The sequence below is a fragment of the Ochotona curzoniae genome, unplaced genomic scaffold (genome assembly GCF_017591425.1).
Source record: "Ochotona curzoniae isolate NIBS_2020 unplaced genomic scaffold, NIBS_Ocur_1.0 contig_3432, whole genome shotgun sequence".
In the NCBI taxonomy this organism is placed as follows: domain Eukaryota; kingdom Metazoa; phylum Chordata; class Mammalia; order Lagomorpha; family Ochotonidae; genus Ochotona; species Ochotona curzoniae.
Window position 1 is genome coordinate 2,195,999 of NW_024465859.1, and position 18,533 is coordinate 2,214,531.

At 36.9% G+C, this 18,533-nt stretch overlaps 1 protein-coding gene, 1 non-coding gene and 1 pseudogene across 4 annotated transcripts in view; 1 reads left to right on the forward strand and 2 right to left on the reverse strand.

The window, feature by feature from the left end:
- NELL1 (neural EGFL like 1) overlaps positions 1–18,533 on the forward strand; it is an 824,967-nt gene that overhangs the window by 783,249 nt on the left and 23,185 nt on the right. The window lies entirely within an intron of this gene.
- Positions 1,922–2,029, reverse strand: LOC121156589. Its single transcript, XR_005883892.1, has one exon. It is a non-coding gene; the product is annotated as a U6 spliceosomal RNA (small nuclear RNA).
- On the reverse strand, positions 7,751–7,834 carry LOC121156578 (annotated as a pseudogene).

Sequence of the window (18,533 nt, forward strand, 5' to 3'; positions counted from 1 at the left end):
ACAAACAAGTTAAGATGTTTGTTTCTGATGGATTTGTGATTTAAAATATACAGAATCATAACAACATGACCTAATGGCACCAAAAGGTAGTTCCACATAACATCAAGCACTGATGCATACATTTAAAAGCAAAGAAAACAACAGTATCTCTTTTTTTTTATTAATTATGTTGCATTATGTGACACAGTTTCACAGGCTCTAAGATTCCCACAACCGCCCCTTGTACCCTCCCCCCATGGTGGATTCCTCCACCTTATTGAAGTAATACAGTTGAAATTAAGTCAAGATTCATTCTTTACAAACATATACCACGCATAGAGTCAGCATCTTATTGTCCAGATAAATTCAACAGTTTCTTGGGGAGACCATCTCTGGTCTGAAGGTAGAGCTGGCAGAATATCATCCCGATCAATTAAAAGCCCCAGCATAACATCAACAACAATTTACAGCATTATGGAATTGACCTGGTATTGAGTAATCAATATGGTAAAACAGTGCAAGTTCTTAACCACATCCTGTGACTTCATTGACATTTCAATTTTTGTTTATACACAGAATCGGCTGCTATACACCTTAAAGTGGCTATAGGGTACTGTTTAGCTGTCGCGTGTCTATTTTCATTTTAGTATTTAGCAGTTTATGGTGTTGAAGCATAATTTTGCTGAACTTGGCAGATTTTAGGATAGTCTAAACTGGCTTATAAATCTAACAAGTCATTTGTCAACAGTTGAGGTGCAGAACAGTTTTAGGAGGGGTGTGCAGAGAAATCTTCAGTACCTTAGTGAGGAATAACTAGGTAGTGTCCTACCTACTAAGGTGTATGTGAGTCCAAACTGACCATTTCCTGTCTGGTTCTAAGCTTTCCTTGTTGTTCTCTGTCTATCTATCCCAATTTTTATTTGTTTGTTTTGGGGTGAGGGGAGATGCGGAGTGACCATGATGGTCATTGCAAGAGAGGGTGTGTATCCAAAGTTGGAACTAAGCAAGGACCAGAAAAAGCTAATCTCCCTAGTCCTGAAGGAAGTTTACTGTTTTGTTTCTGCAGACCACTCAGGGCTCCTGGCTGTTGTTCTGATGACCTTGTATCCTGCAAGGAAGGATTTGGGTTTCTTCCATCCCATGTGGTAGATCCAAACGGGGCTGGGTGACATTGGATGTAGTTCTTGGTGAGGATCTGAGAGTCTTCAGGGTTGGGATACAAGCCTCCTCCTGTCCCCCTGCTCCACTCTGGGGACCCCTCTGCTCTGTGAATATGACCTCCTGTTAAGAGGTTGTCAGGATCACTCTAACAATATCTTTAACTTTTTAAAGTGATTTTGTAATACATACATAGAAATACCTTTTTTCCTTGACAATGCAAAAATGAAAGCATATTGTGTGAAATATAGCACTTTAAGTTTTGAAAGGACAATCTAACTTGTCTTTCTGTGCCATATTGGGTCAGAGGAGGGTAACACCACCGATTCACTTGATATAATCAGCTTTTATGAGCAATGAATATTGCTGACATAAGAGAAGTACTCATACAAAAATACGTTATCATCAGAAATGTCTTATCTTCTTTTCCTAAAGTAAACTTTATAATTGAGTAGGTAGCCAGTCATACGTATTGTAAAGGAATTTTTTTCTCTGTCCCTCTCTTTCTTTCCCAGTCTAATTTTTACTTTCTTTCCATCATTCTGCCTTTAAGATAAATAAAAAACAAACTGAATTTTCCCAAATGCAATTAGAATTTCTCTAATATAAAAGAATACAATTTCTTCCCTTAACATACTATGTTACCACTTATTTATACTTCTTTTGTGGAACATGAGCTGATCGTGACTGTATTTTTGAGCAGCTCTTCTTGCCTACAATGCAGTTGTGTTTATATATAAATATATTAATATATAATGTGCATATATTGAATATATTCCATATATTAAGTATGAAATGCTTCATGAATTCATGTGTCATACTTGAATAGGGGCCATGCTAATTTTTTTCTGTATTGTTCCAATTTTCGTATATGAGCTGCCAAAGGGAACACTCTTTTAAAATATTTTTATAGATTTGTATTAATAATAAAATTGGACTGGTCAGTAATTTTTTTTTCTTGGTTATGCAGCAGCATTTTTAGATCTCAACAAAATCCACTTTGTAGATTAAGGCATACTTTAGAATGGGACAGTTAATCCAATAGGACATGGCACCTCTCACCCTTACATTACTGCCATTTCCATAGGACTTAAATGTGTGACACAGTATGCTAGAACATTTCATTCACTATGAATGACAAAAGAAAGTTATAGAGGCTGCTGAAACTGCTGGAATACAAGGTGAAATATCCAAGAAAGATTCTACTGAAGTCTTTTAGAAGTAAGCTCAAATTTAACTGGTTAATATGATGGGATATTTAAAACGGCCTTAAGGTTTGGCTTCTGTTTTTATTCTCCAATTTTCTTAGCAGTAGAGATAAGGAGATAGTATCTAATGAAACTTTATTTATTCAAATACTGTATCGTTGAATAGATGAACTCATGAGGCCACAAGATAACAGAAAGGTAGGTATTAAGTAAAAGAAGGCCTGAGTTAAAATTGAAACTTTCCAGCTGAGAAGACTGAAAAATCTTTAACCCATAGTTTCAATATTGAATATCTTTAAACTATACTTTTCTTAGTGAATCATGATTAAAAAATATTTACATTGATTTTTTCTAATATAAGTGTTATAATATTAAAATATGTTAGCAATTCATAGATACAAATAGTATCTAACCTCCTTCCACCTTCATTCCCACATCTGCCAAATGAAAACAATCATACTATAAAGATTACTAAGAGCTAACGTTTGTTGAGAGCTTTCCCAGGTATTGCTCTAAGCAGTTTTTAAAGGTGTAGAATTCACAGATAGGCTACTGTGGAGAAACTGTGAAACTCAAATAAGCTATTATAGGACAAAGTCATTTAGTACTTAGAATTTTAAGTGCTCAATGAATATTAATCATTCTAATTAACTGAATACCTATACTATGTAATGAACATTGGGGCATGTGTTAATTAGTTGATTTTAACCTCTACCATCAGAAGGAACAGGAATTATTAGGTTCCAAAACCTATGGTTGATGTAAGGCACATGGAAGCTGTAATCCAGGTACATTTGCTCTAAGATTCTTCTCTCAACATGGTAACATGGAATGCTCTCTGGAAGGAAGGAGAATAGCTATGGGTCACAGGTAGAAGGCATGGTTGGCAAAGCAGCCAGGAGGTCAAAGCAACAAGGTGAGACAGGATAAAAAAGGTAAAGGAAACACAGATACAAAGTTGCCATATTTTGTCTAGATCATCAGCACCGGGGACTTGTTTTCAGTGCTGGATTCTGGGTCCAGGATGACAAAATGGGATGTTTTAGACAGTTCATTCAGTTATTCCTCTATTTAGAAAAGTCCACATGGATGTCTGACATTAGCCTTTCTGTATTTCTGACAATGTGAATCTGGAGTAGGAAAAGAAAATAAAACAATGGGAATAAAAAGTATGAGAAAATATAGTAGATGCATTATCAGCTAATTAGAGAGATTTTGTCATTTATTCTCGTATCTTAAAAGCAATAAGATAATACAGGGCCTGGCATGGTGACCTAGTGGCTAAAGTCCTCGCCTTGGAAACACGATGATCCCACGTGGGTGCTGTTTCTAATCCCAGCAGCACTGCTTCCCATCAAGCTCCCTGCTTGTGGCCTGGGAAAGCAGTCAAGGATGGCTCAAACCCTTGGAACCCTGCAACCATGTGAGAGACCTGTAGGAGGTTCCTGGCTCCTGTTTTTGGATCGGCACAGCTTCGGCTGTTGCGGTCAGTTTGGGGAATGAATCATCAGATGGAAGATCTTCCTCTCTGTCTTGCCTCTTCTCTGTATATCTGCCTTTATAATAAGAATAAATAAATTTTCTAAAAAAAAGTAATAAGATAGTACCAATAGTACTTATGCAATATAGTTAATAAAACATAAATGTGGGCAAATATATTAACTTTGGGAGTTATGAAACATGTTTATGAAGGCTAGTGGTGTGGAAAAGTAGGTTAAGCTGCAGTTTGCCACAAAGATATCCCAGATTGGAGTACTAGTTAGAATCCTACTTACTCCACATTCAGTCCAGCTCCCTGCAAATGCATTGGGGAAAGCAGCAGGTAATGGCCCAAATATTTGGACTCCTGTGACTGCATTGGTGGCCCAGGCTCGTGAGCTCAATGTGGCCCTTCCCATTTGGGGAGTGAATGTCCAAATACAAGAAATCTTTCTTGTTGTCCTTTTTTTCTCTCTCACACACTGCCTTTCAAATAACAGAATCTTTGCTGAGAGAAATGTTTATGAATGTTTTGGAGGTCAAATCATGATGTATGACTCTAATTTGAAAGAAGGTGGTGTACAAAATCCTCAAGATAACCAAGACTCTGAAGTGATTTTTCATCTACTCCAAAGTAGAGACATGCCCGTGTAGAGAGTCTCTTTTTGGAACAAGAACATCAAACTAAGAAGTGTACAAAGTAGGGACATGCACACTCTTGGGATGGGATACTCAGGGAATTCTTTTTTTGTCAAATCTCAAAAGCTGTCCATGCGAATAGCAATATTCATTAACTAGAACATCCTCACCTTGCTTAGTAATATTTGCTGCAGTCTCATTTACTTACAAATTAATGTTTCCCAAAAAATATTTTACACTTGGTTTTGAGCCAAGTAATAAACCTTCTATAATTGAAGAACCTTCCCAGAGGAAGATTTCACCTGATCATGAGCAGTTTAAATAATTTCCTGCAACTGACCAGGGTTAAGTCTAGGTGCACCATTTGAGAATCAGGTGACAGCGCGGAGTTGCCAAGTGTCTCATAGGTTGAGGCAGACGGAGAGATCAGGCAGGCCAAGATACCATACAGACACCAAAAATACATGTAGAAGTCATCAAGACACAGAATAGAGAGGTCAAAAGAATTTCCTGACATCCAATGGATGCAATTTTCTGGCTCCTGCAGAAGAATTTACAGTGGACTTACAGTTGAAGATAGTTAACTGGATAAGAAATGGATCTAATCAGACTCTTTTAAAGTTTGTCTGCTTTTATTTTTTCTTTTTCTTTGTTTTTGTTGACTTGAGACCTATATCCTAATCCTGATGCCATTCAGCATATAGGATAAATTTGGTGCTTCTAGAATTTTCTCTGGGAAGGCAAGTGTACCTATTCAGTTTTGATGGTAAATAGGTCACAAAAAGATAGCTAAACTCTATGCATTGCAGTGAATTTATTCTGAAGTCAGCTTTCAATGGATAAGCCACTGCCTAATCAGACTGACAGACCAAACTGTATACTGTTTTTGCTATCCTGTAAGCCACTCCCTATATAGAATATTTTTGCAGTGTTAGTTTTCCTATTGATTCAATAGCTTCTTAATAGTGGTTGTGAGAAATATGGAGCAAAGAGAAAGAATTTGAACACTGCCTTGAATAGTGTGCAGTGTGTGGGCAGCCAAGAAGCTGTGAAGAGAATGGAGATTTGTAAACAAAACAAAACAAAAACCCTACACACATAGAGACGTCACTCTAAGTGTTCTATCCGTAGAAATTATCCATAGTTGTCTTATTCCCAAGCTAGGTGGTATAAGGTTACAGAGAATTAGTCCTCAGTGACTTACAAACTTCAAATTGAACACAAAAACCAACATGTGACACAGCCAATAATCTTCTGATATGGATCATAATTTATTGTAAAACTCTGTGGCCAATGCTATAAAATATAATGTAATTAAGAAAAATTGGTCATTGTTTATTGCTTTGAAGTTAAACCATTTCTTGGGATGTCTGTATCGTGTATTGGACTAATCCAGGTTCCTGTGGAGGCACAGTGCTCTTTGCCACCCACATGCCACCCACATGGGTTCTGGGGTCCTGGATTTGTCCTGGATCAGCACTGGCTGCTGCCGGCATTTGGAAAGAAAATGAGCATTGGAAGATTTCCCTCTCTCTCTCCTTCTGTTGTCTCTCATTCTATTGAACTGCATTTTTCACATAAATCAATCCAAATTTAAAAAGCAGCAAGTGATAAGAGAGGGCCATGGAGCAATGGTATTCAACTGCCTGGGAACAACTGACTTGAAAAATAGTATATTTAATAGGAAAAATATAATAATGAAAGTAAATACTAATGGAATGCAAGATTAAATCATTAAACACTAATAAGGTTAATGTAAATTAGTATAATTATTGTAACCCCTAATTTATGTAATCAGTATAAATATTGATAGCTGTCATCAATAACAATAGTAATATTTGATTAACTCATTTCATGTTCTAGATATTTTTCTAATAGATTTTCACTTCTTTTTCTTTTATTGAGCTTTTACTTTCAAGCCTTTTTGATCCTCAGTGCAATTCTACCAGAAGGGAATTTGAATAAAGTTCACTTACTATACAAAAACTAAATATGTATCTTACATTGTGAATGTCCCAAATTTGTTTTTCTTTGGAATGTTTTTTTTTTCCCCCTGGAAATATTATGAATTTGTCACTCTAGAGAATGTACTCATTAAAGCTCAAGAATGAAGATGCAAAACAAAAAATAAAGGTAGGCAAACATATACTTGTAATCTCACAAATGATGTAATGTAGACCAGAATACCAGAAATCAAAGAAAATCAGCATAATGCATCTCTACTACTGAAGAAGAGTGGGCTCCCAAAGAAACATCTCAATTTACCTAGACAACAAAATATTAAACTTTCTACCCTTCCCTGTACCAATAGTGTCACACCCACATAAAAACAGACTGTTGGAGTCAAGACTTCACGTGGTAGACTATTTTACTACAAAATACAGGGGACAATAAAGGTTGAGAGAAAAGGGCATAGGGTGAGAAGGAGGAAGCCTATGCCTGCAAAATTCTATAATGGAAAATATGAATAATGATTTTTAAAAGAGTGAACAGGAATGACCATGAAGTATTTGAGAGATGTTGGTGTATATTAAAAATAAAAAGAATGAAGGCAGCCTGCTCTAGGAATTTCAACAAACCTTATTTATTATTCAGCATTAATGAATAAAGAGCTGATTCAGAAGAGATTTCTTTTTGATCTCCAACAAAAATGCATTGAACACTCTACTTGCTGGTTAAACATCAGACATTTTTTGACTTGTTTTAGGTTAACTTTAAGGATATCATTCTAACATGCCTGTCTCTTCTGTTTTTGTATGGTCATTAGCAATGTAAATAACTCAAGTCTTCTGTATACTTTGATGTTCTCATAGCTTATTGGTAATAGATGGTGTGCTCCTCAGCTCAGTGGTCCCATAATGATGCTTTAGTAGAACATGTTTCTTCTTTGACTGTATGTTTTGTTCTTGTTCCATATCTCTCTACTTTTAAAAAATGATGTTTTAGGTGGTCGCTCCCCTTTCTACTGTGGTGAATTAAAATTTGTTCACATCTCAAATCAAAGCAACTCAGAAGCATTATGTAGAAGATGCTATTTAAAATTGGTGGGATCTGAATGTGATGCAGGATTTTGGAGATGCTGAGTACTTGTAAGAAATGTATAGAAATGGGCTCTGTGCTGGTTATGAGCAAAGGAACAAGTGGGAATGAAAGCATAGAGGAAAGCTTTATTGGGGAATATGGAGTGCCTGGCTTGGGTATAAAGAGTTGGATCATACACAAGGGAAAGACTGGCATTTTTCCTAGGGAAGTGTTATTGTATGTTTCTTTAGGGCTTTCTTTCCATAATACATTGGCATATTTGTTTCAATTAGCAATAATCGCATCTAGGATAAACCTCATTGGCTACGATAGTGTCACTGCACAAAGCTTAAATTGGCATATTTGGAAACAAGCAATATAAGACACATTTTGGTTTTCTGTACAGGATCTTGAAGTTTTAAATTATAGATGCATAATCTAAGCATGCATTTACAAATGCATATTTATAAATGCACATTTAGATATTTTATATAACATGAAAATATGCAAATATATGTATATATATATGAATATACATACATGCAAATGTGCATAGTTGGTAGTCCCAACTGAGTTGCAGCAAAATGTGTGGAGAACTCTTAAAGTTAAAATTGTTTTCTTCTGTGAACTCCATGTTTCCTGTAGCTTAAGGCAGATGGATCTAGAAATGTGGTTTCAGACCACAAGTATCGTGCCTCTCCTGGGAACTTGATGAAATTCAGCCACTCTGGAGGAAGGGCCCTGTGATTTCTGTTTGAATGAGCTCCCTTTGATTGCTTCTTCTGCCGACATAAGTTTGAAAACTTACTGCCATGAGATTTTCATTGCAATGACCACAATAAACAGTATATAAGCTTTTGTATGTATCAGTGCCCATGTCTTCTGCAGAAAGTGGAGCCACAGCTTTTCCTTGGATCTCAGAATAAAATTGACCACCCACTTTCTCCTCCAATCAATTAAGAACCCTCATTGAAACACCAGGACGAAGCCTTAGTGTTTCTAGTCACCACTCCAGTTTCAACTCTCAGTATTTTCTACCTGGAGATTTGCAACGAAGTTAGCTTCTTTCATTTCTGGGTTTCTGAGCACCCCTTGATATTGACTTCCATGTACTTGTCAGTGTCCTGCCTCTTGAGGCTCTGTGAGCAATTGTTTCATTACAGAAACCTCTAGTTTGAATGTGTTAGAGCCAAAGATCACGTCCAGGCTGCATTTCAGAGATCAGTATCTACAACTTCTTAGAAATGAATATTGAATTGTCTGACTCCAAAGTTACTCATGCTGCTATGAAATATTTGCCTGTGGTTTTGTGAACAGTGAAGTTTAAACGGTAGAACTTGGCCTAAATGAAGCATGATTGCACAAAATCACCATTCACCATCACTGAGCATTTATTTAGGAGGTGGCTCTGTTAGCCCCTGTAGTTTCTCAGGCAGAGAAGGAATTATGACACATATTTTCAATATGATGAAGTATATAGAGAAGGTGGACAGAGAGTGAGGGCAATTGTAGTAAGTAAACAGCATATACAGAAGCAGATAAAATAGGGAACTCTAAGAGAAAAATGACAAACTCTTCATGGGATTGGAACTTTTGGAGATGGCAATTTTCACTGGGAGAATAGGACACGGACTTTCATCTGGTAAGATACAAGTTAAGAGGTGTATTCCTGGCAATGATAGCAGTCTTATGAAGGACCCATTTGAATTCACGGGCTGGTGAGATTTCCAGAGTTGGTTCAGCATTCTGATATAAGTGTGATGTCAGTGGACAACAATAGAAAGGGTGTCTGGAAACAGAGGTGGAGGCCAGATTGGGAAGCCTACTGTGTTGCTTTGTTTTGTTGGCACTGGGCTCTCCCTTCCTCCTCCCCAATTCCCTCTCCTTCACTCTGTTTCCCCTCTAGTTTCATAATGTGTCTTGTGTGAATTTTCCCAGCTTTGTCATGCTGCCGTGGGAGTGTCTCCCAACCATGTAGGAAACTGTCTGTCATTTCGTTTTGAGCTCATTCTTGTATTCATTAATCAACCATCCATAAGAAGCTGATTGTTTATAATCACCTGAGATAGCCAATGTCCCTTTTATCACTGTTATTGGTACTGCCCATAAATAATGAAGATCTAATCCTCATTGTACCTACATTAGGGCCCTGGGACACAAGCTTACTGTGTTCTAAACTGTGATTTGAAAGTCTTGAATGTTGTTTAATAAATTAGCAGTGTCTCTCAATTTAAAATATTAATTTTGTTGTAAAAATGTGTTACGTTTTAAACAAATAACTACCTCTGACATAAAAGATAACTATAAAAATGAATGCAGTTTGTCTTTGCCTAGTGACACTGTATTTATTTTCCACAGACTTCAGACCTAATCATTGTGTAATGAGTGAACATGAGCCTGACTCGAAGTCAGGATGCACTCATTTGTGTCCTGACTTTGAAACTTACTCCCTCTATGGCCTTGAGCAAAGTATCTGAACTTTGTGTTTTCCGCTCCTGTACCTGTAAATCTGGACCACATGTGTTACTGAAAGCATGCTACTGCATGTAAGAAACACCAATATAAAATAGGAATCTTGCTATTGTCAATATTTAAAACTAAAAATATTTCAATCAATCCTGATGAGCTTATAGAGGGGAAAAAATGAATTTAAAAATAGAAAATCTCACATGTGAGAACCAGTACGGGAGCAGGTGGAGCCGGCAGGGTAATAAGGGGTGGTTTCTTTGCTGGACAGCTACTCCAGCTGGAGAGCATGAGCTGGGATGGGGGCAGACTAGACTAAGCAGGGCTACAACACCTGTGCGCCTCATTTGGACTAGATCAGGGAAAAGCCAGGCTGGGCTGATTATTCCTGCTGGTGGTACAAACAAAGTTAGAGTGGGTGAGGGTTGTTTGGGCTTAGCCACAGCATCAGCTGACAGAAGCTGGCATCAGGGGCTAGTTCTTACAAGTCAAACCACAGAACTACCTGGAGAGTGCATAATCTGGGAGTGGGAGAGGCCTGGGAGGGAAATAACAGGGGCTGGGGTGGAATGGGGTGTGGGACAGACTGGACTACTGCCACATATACTGGCAAACCAGGGTAGGGGGTGGGCCTGATGGGGGTTATTGTGGGTCACTCCAACTAAGCAGCAGCTCCCACTTGTTTATGAGAGGGTCGAGCATGTACTGGGCAGAACCATGCTGGACTGCAACACCCATTGGTTCCAGTAGAAGTCGGGGCTGAAAACAGAACCAACTCAGTGATAGCAACCAGCAGCTGATCAGGACCATGGACTGAGCTGGGCCCTGTACTTGCTAGTACATGCAAGAACCCGGTCTGAGAACACCTCAGACAAAGTTTCTTTGGAGATCTCTCCAATCAAAATGCTGGACTCAGAACCCTAACCAAGAAAAGAGAGAAGACAGAACAGGTCAACCAACCATCTCAGCTGTATGTTAGCAGTGAAATACGGAGCAAACAGAGACTCTATGGTGGACTATGTCGATCAGTGGATCCTTCAAAGACCTCATAGTGCTTGGAGTGGCCGGATTAGCAGTGATTCATAACTGGTGAACTATCAAAACCACTTGAACAAGAACTTTGGAGCATACATTACAGCAGGAACCTAGGGAGGGTGGGAAATTGGGTGGGCCTTCTCTCTTAATAGCCCCCTTTAAAAATGAAGGAAACAATATGGAAATAATAGTCTTACCCACTTTCCTATAGCCCTTGAACATTTTTACCCTAATTAACTATGTAAAGATTGTCAAAAATATAATAAAAAATAAATAAAATTTTAAAAAATTAAAAAAAATAGAAAAGCTGAAATTTCAAATGTTATCTTTTTATGATGCCTGTTTATGTATGTCCAAAATGTTAGGAATTGAATGTTGTTTCTTTTCTGCCTTAGGTATAAAATGGATGAGAAACAATGGTCATTTAAAAGAATTTTAATTTGTATATTATGTTAGTTGGAGATTACACTGATGCTAAAATTCTAAAAATTTTGAAAGGATGGTTTTAGACTCTGAGTTTGGAATGATTTTTGAAAAGATGGATAGTATAGAGTATAAGAGTTTAGTAAATTGCTATGCTATACACAGGATAGAGTGTCATCTCTGCTTCTTAAATATGCATCAGAATTCAGTAGAAATACCTGTGATGATGAGGATACTAAAGCACCTGTAAATTCTCGAGAAAATAAATGAAAAGAATTATGTGCAGTTTGTTAAAATCTCTATCTTCCAAGAACAGAAATTTTGTCTTTAGTTTTTTTTTTTTCAGAATTGTGTTTAGGTTTTTAATTTGAAATTGTATCCCCAATGTCTGCAATGCTTTCTGGCATATCAGAGAGACTCAATAGACACTTACTGAAAATTAGTAATGAAACTGTCAGAGCAATAATTTTCATTTATGATAAGGATACCACTTACTCTAATGGGGGGAGCACTGAAGAATTCCATCTCTTCTATACTCTAATAGCCTGATCGGTACTAAACACAGGAATATTAAACATAAAGATGACTACAGGTTGAAGTAATAAGAACAGGATTTGACCACTGATAAACTATTGCAATAGGATCTTATATATTAAATATAAAATCTTAAATATACTAAATATATTAAATGTTAAATATATTAAATAACTTTAATTCATATATAAATGGTTGGGAATTTTAGATAGAGCTTGCAAAAACAGGAAGGAAGAATTGCATCAGATTGAATAGTTAGGGAAATGGCATTTTCAAAAGCTGGAGGGGGTGTGGTCCAAGTGAAACTCATCTGCATTAACTGGAACTTAGTAAGCTTGATTCTTACCCTCCAAAGAGGCTGTGAAACATGTCCTATCTCTAGTGATGACTGAAACAAAGACTGAATACTTTTGGCAGTCTTGGCTTTCACATACAGAATCCGAGAGATTTGATATTCACATTGGAAGGTTGGAAGCTATGCTAATATTTGTTCAAGATGTTTAATTGTTGTGGGTGAGCAGGGTGGACTAAATAATTTGTTGTAGCTTTTGCTCAGAGGAGTCAGACCTGTGTTTGATCAAGAATAGAGAGCTTTGTCAATTACTCCTTGGCTTTTCCTTGGACCAGCTAGTTTGGACCATGTACTTCCTGCCCTAAGGGTAAGAAACACAGAAAGACAAATTCAAAATGAAGACAAATTGTATCCCAAACTTTTACATTGCAGGGCCTCCTGTGCCTTCTGGGTATCTTTCTCTTCATTTCTACAAAAGCCTTAAAGATCTTTCCAGAGAATAGACTTTGTAAAACAGAAGCTAGGCTCAAACCTGTTTATCCAAATTAATTCATTAGAGCTCTGTGGTCAGATACGTAAACAGAAGGTAGAAGAGATGAGATTCTCCAAGGAAAGATATCCCAAGTCAATACAAGATTTCTTACTTACCTGCTTGTTTGTGTCATAGACAATACTGCTCTTCTTGGAATGGTGGTCTACATTATTTTTAATGCATTTACCACTTTATTTTTATTTTAAAAATGTTTTACTTATGTAAGGTGAGAAGTTCTCATGCATTTCATATGCACAGATTTAAATGCATGCTACTTCCCACCCACCTCTCCCTCACGCCACATTCCGACCAACACCCTCCTTCCTCTTTCCTTTCTAGTTATTCTTTTAATTTGATATACTTTCAGCTTATTTTTTCACATTTTGTTATTATTATTATTATCATTTTATGGTACAGTTTCATATTCCCTTATCCCCTCCCCAGTTCCCTCCACCCCCCACCTAGTTCCTCTATATCATTACTAACATATAGTTCTTCATACTCAGTCATATGTCCATCATTGCAGACATGGACAATGGCAGAGAGTCCAGAATCCTATTGTCAAGATACACTAAACAGTTTCACTATAAGTCCATCTTTGTCTGGAAGCAGAAATGCATACTACACCGCATCCTCACATCTAGATGTTAGTCTCCATTTCACAGCTACTGTACATCCCCTTAAATGAAAAGTCATGATACAAAATCAACAATAGAAAGAAAAATAGAAATTTACAATGTCATGAAGTTAAATGACATGTTACTAGATATGACAGTCTCCATTACACAGCTACTATACATCTCCTTAAATGAAAAGCCACAAAACAAAATCAACATCAGGGAGAAAAAAGAAATTACCTACATCAAGAAGTTAAATAACATGCTATTAAATGACTAACGTGTAGCTGAAGAATGAAAATCAAGAACCTTCTTAAAGAAAATGATGCCACTGCATGATCTATGAGTTATTTTACTAATACAAGCTTAACCTCTACTAAATGAAAGCTTCAGCAGAAGAAGTAGGAAAACCACTGTTATTTAAAAGTGTAAACAAGAACTGTAAACAATAATCAAGTCTCAAAGTGTCAATTTCACATGCATATATAGATGCCATCTTTTACACTCTGTATATATAGGTTACCATAAATCACAGGAAATACATTTGTCTGTTGGCAAATGGTTTATTTCACTAAGTATAATGTTTTTAGCTGCATCGATTGTGTCACAAAACACAGGATTTGATTTGTTTTATGGCTGAAAATTATTCTTATATATATATAAGAGGCTACTGAGGGTACAGAAAATTTTTTTGTATGCTGATTTCTTTTGGTTACATCCACAGGTGTTGAAAAGTTAGGTCATATAGTAGAACTGGTAATATAGTAGAACTCTTTCAAATCTCTAAGGAATCTTCATTGTCATCCATGATAATTGCACTAATTTACATTCCCACCAAAAGAGTATTAGGATAACCTTTCCCCTACATTCTTGCAGGCATTTATTGATTTATGGTTTTTGGATGATAGATACTCAAACTGGGGTGAAATTAAACCTCATTGTGGTTTTCATTTGTATTATGATAATGGCCAGCGCTCCTAAGCATGGTTTTCATATATTTATTGTCTGTCTGTGTTTCACCCTTTGAAAAATGCCTATTCATGTCCTGTGCCAATTTCTTTACTGGATTATTCGTTTTGTTATTGATTTACCTGAGTACTTTATAGATTTTTTTAATATTAATCCTCTATCAGCTACATGGTTTGTAAATATTTTCTTCCATTCTGTCAGTTGCCTCTGCATTTTTTGAGTGTTACCTTTGCAGTGCAGAAGATTCTTGGCTTGATGCAACCCCATTTGTCTATTTTTTATTTTTAGCATCTGACTTTCTGAGATATTTAGGCCAAAATCTTGACCTAAATATCTCACAGAATTTTCTCAAGGCTTTCCTCTAGTACATGCATGACATCAGGCCATACATTTAGATTCTTTTTGTCTTTATAGTTAATTTTATACAAATTGTAAGGATCTTGATTCATAATTTTGCATTTAGAGATCCAATTTCCCAGCACCAAATATCAAAGAGATTGTCATTTTTCAGGAATTGACTTTAAGCTGTGCAAAATTAGGTGGTTATATATTTATGGATAAATTTCTGGAATTTCTCTTCTGCCATTTAGTTTACATCCTTATTTATGAGGGCATTTTGATTACATTTGCTGTGTAGTATGTCTTGAAATCTGGTGTCGTGATGTCTCAAAATTCATTTTTATTATTTCAGGTTGCTTGAGCTAATTGGGGTCTCCTGTGTTTCTATATAAATTTTAGAATATGTTTTTCTAGATTTGAGAAGAATGGTAGTGGTATCTTGATTGGGATTGCATTGAATCTGTAATTTCTTTTGGAAGCATGGGCTTTTAGTGATAGTAATTATTGAAAGCCAAGATTATTTATTCTGTGTTTATTAGTATGTTTTTTATTTAATATTTTATAATTTTCATTGTACAGATCATTCATATTCTTGATTAAATTTACTTTAAGGTGTTTAAGTTTTTGTTGATATTGTGAATAGAACTTATCCCACAAGTTCTTTCTTGGGTATGACATTCTCTCCTTATACATCATTTAGTAATTGTTGTGCATTGATCTAAATTCTGAAACATCATCAAACTCTTATGAGTTCCAATAGTACATTAGTAGAATCCTTCAGTTTTCCTATATACAACAAAATGTCATCCATAAACAGAGATAATGATAACTTACCTTTTTTTTTTTCATTTTTTAATCCCTTTATTAGTCATTTTGGCTAAAACTTCCAGAACTGTATTGAATAGCCATAGTGAGAGAATACATTCTTAAGGGTTTGGGATCATGGAAACGCTTTCATTTCCCCCATTTGATATGATGCTGTTTGTGTGTTTACCAGGTACACCACCTTGAATGTTCTGAAGACTGCTCCTTCTACACCTCCTTCAACACTTACTTTGTTCAGGGTTTTATCATGAAAGTATGGTGAAAGCATGGTGTAGTGTCATCAAATAGTTTTTATGCTTCTATTGAGACAATTTTAATCTTTAATTTATTAATGTGATGATTTGATTTATTGATTTGCATATGTTGAAACTTCCCTGTATTCTTTCATAAATACCTTTTGATCAAGATGCCAATGCCTCATTTTCCCCAGAAAAGCTCTTATTACACTGATATACTGTATCCTTTCGTTTTCTATTTTGGTTCTTATCTAATTTTAATTTTCAAAAATTTTTTGAGACTTCCTTTATTGCCTAACCATCCCAATGACCCCCAAGACCCCAAAGCAAGATCTAGTGATTGCACAGAGACCATCTGTATCTCAATCCTTGTTTTGAAGTCACAGAATTCTCACAATCATAGTAAGTAGGGTTCTCACAGTTACAGAGAGCAGGTGATCAAACTGTGGCCCTCAGAGCCTGCTCTGTCCATAGAGAGAACCAAGGCATCCCCAGAACCTACTGCCTGTCAGTGTTCTTCTACCTTGGGAGCTCAAATTTAGTCGCTTGTTACAGAGTGAAAGGGAGTGAGCACCTCACAGGCTTCAAGTGGGTATTCTGCCAATCCTCAAAACCAGTTTCAAAGTCAATGGGTACAATGGATTCCACCTTATCAGGATGGCACACCCACCCTGCTAGACCTGTGGGGAAGAAGGAAAGCAGGCAACAAGCTTTCCCTTCTTGAAGTTAAGGTAGACAATCTGCCCCAGTTAGCACATTAGGAAGGATTCAGAAAATCAGTGAGTACTGCAAGATTCTCTCGGGTAGTATCAGTATGCCATGGGTTGATGCTGACTCCTACTCCTCCTTAAGGAGAAAGGGTGGAACAGAGGTTCACTCCATGACTTTTCATCACTGTGGTAGTGACAGAGAAGAAGGAACCAGCGGGTTTCTCTGTTCCAAGCCTAGAGGTTGCTCAGACCCATGGCAGCTCCCCAGGGAGAAGTAAAAGCTGCAGAATTCCCTCTCAGCTAACATTGCCAGGGGCAGGGCATACAGCATCCTTTTCCTACTTTGATGTGATACCACAGTGGCTCACAGCCAACAGCTAGCTGAATCATCTAGCTGGATGCTGTGGGTTCTCTTTTGTCTCTTCTTTTGTCCCACAGAATGTTTCTTGTTTTTTCACTTTCTCATCAAAACTTTTGCCAGACTCCTGAAAACATGGTCTTTCCTTTTTTATTCTCATATCCCAGAGCAACTGAAGTTCTAACTTCAGTTAGTTATGTAACTCCCTATTTAACCATCTTGGAAAAGTCGGTCGGCATTATTGTCCCTGATCAGTATCCTAGCTCCCAGTAGCAGAGTTTTTGGAAGGGCCTCAATTATCTACTCTATATCTAAGTAACAATAAACAGAGCGTAGGCAGGAGACGTTAAACAACATGCAGAAAATTTGCTTGAATTCCTGAATGCTATTATTTGACCCTATAATTATTTAGATAGAGGCTTGATTTTAAGATGACGCTATTAAAGATATTTTTTGCCCTTTGACCTCTGTGTACAATATGCTTCTAGTAGGAAATGAAATTGCTTTATACTCTCTCTCTCTCTCTCTCCTTGCCTAAGACCTTTCCTTGGCACAGACAACACATAATTTCTCATTTAACAATTTGCTTGAGAGAATGCGTTGTCAATATATGGATTGGTTTTGGTTTTCACCCTGGCTGGTTTCCTCATTTATATTTGTCACCAAGAATTACATTGTCAACTGACCCATTCCCATTTGCTTCCTTTGGCTCTTGCTTGCAGTTACCCATGAAGGAAGACTAGCGATGTTTCTGTAAATACTGAATGTCCAAGTGAGCTGTTTAATTCTAAGAAATTCATTTTTTGGTCCTGAGGCTGTTTACTGCATTCACCTCTCTCCTGTTGTCTGTTTGTCACCACAAGTATTCTAACATCTGAAAGATCAGCTCAGTCCTACAAAGGTGAAAAGTAATCTTACAAAGCTGAAAATGGACAAGATCTTAGAAACATTTCATGCAAGTACTATATTTTACATAAGAGAAAACTGAAGGCATCTGAGGTCAAGAGTTTATTTTTTTCAATCAGCCAAATCAAATTAAAATTCAACAGATGTTTGTGCATTTCTAACTGGGCATAGGACACAATAAAATGTGCTGTGAGAGATGCACAGATATATTACACCAGGATCCTAAGAATATGAATAAATATGGAAGATGCAAAAATATATTTACACCCCAGCTATAAAGAAAAATGGCTGCCCAGTGTATAAGGCACTTGACTTTTATGTGCATTAAGCATGGAGGAGGGGGCAAGGTATGGTGGAAGTTCCTTGTTCTGAGTGTGCACTGATGTGTAGTGCAGGGTACTCAGCCCAGTGTGTGTCCCTGATATCCTCAGGCTGAGACAAAGTCACGGTGGTTCAGGTAGCACATTCTGAACATTCCTGGGTGGGAGTGTCAGCTTGACTTCCCTGCAGGCTGGTGGAGTCATTTGTGCTCTACAGCCTAAAGGTAGCATGAAGGATAGATGGACGACAAAAATAAAGTGAAAGAGGGATAGACTTTCCAGTCATGAATTAAATTTTATTAAGCAGATTAAATAAGATAATGACTATAATAGTATACTATATATGCTCAGGTGTTATATATTCGGTAGACTACAGCTAGAATATAACCTAATCATTCACATTTGTGTAGGTGTATAAAAACAGATAGATATGGTGTTTGCCATCTATAGTCTTCCTGTGTGATACAATTCTCTTTAGACAGCAAGT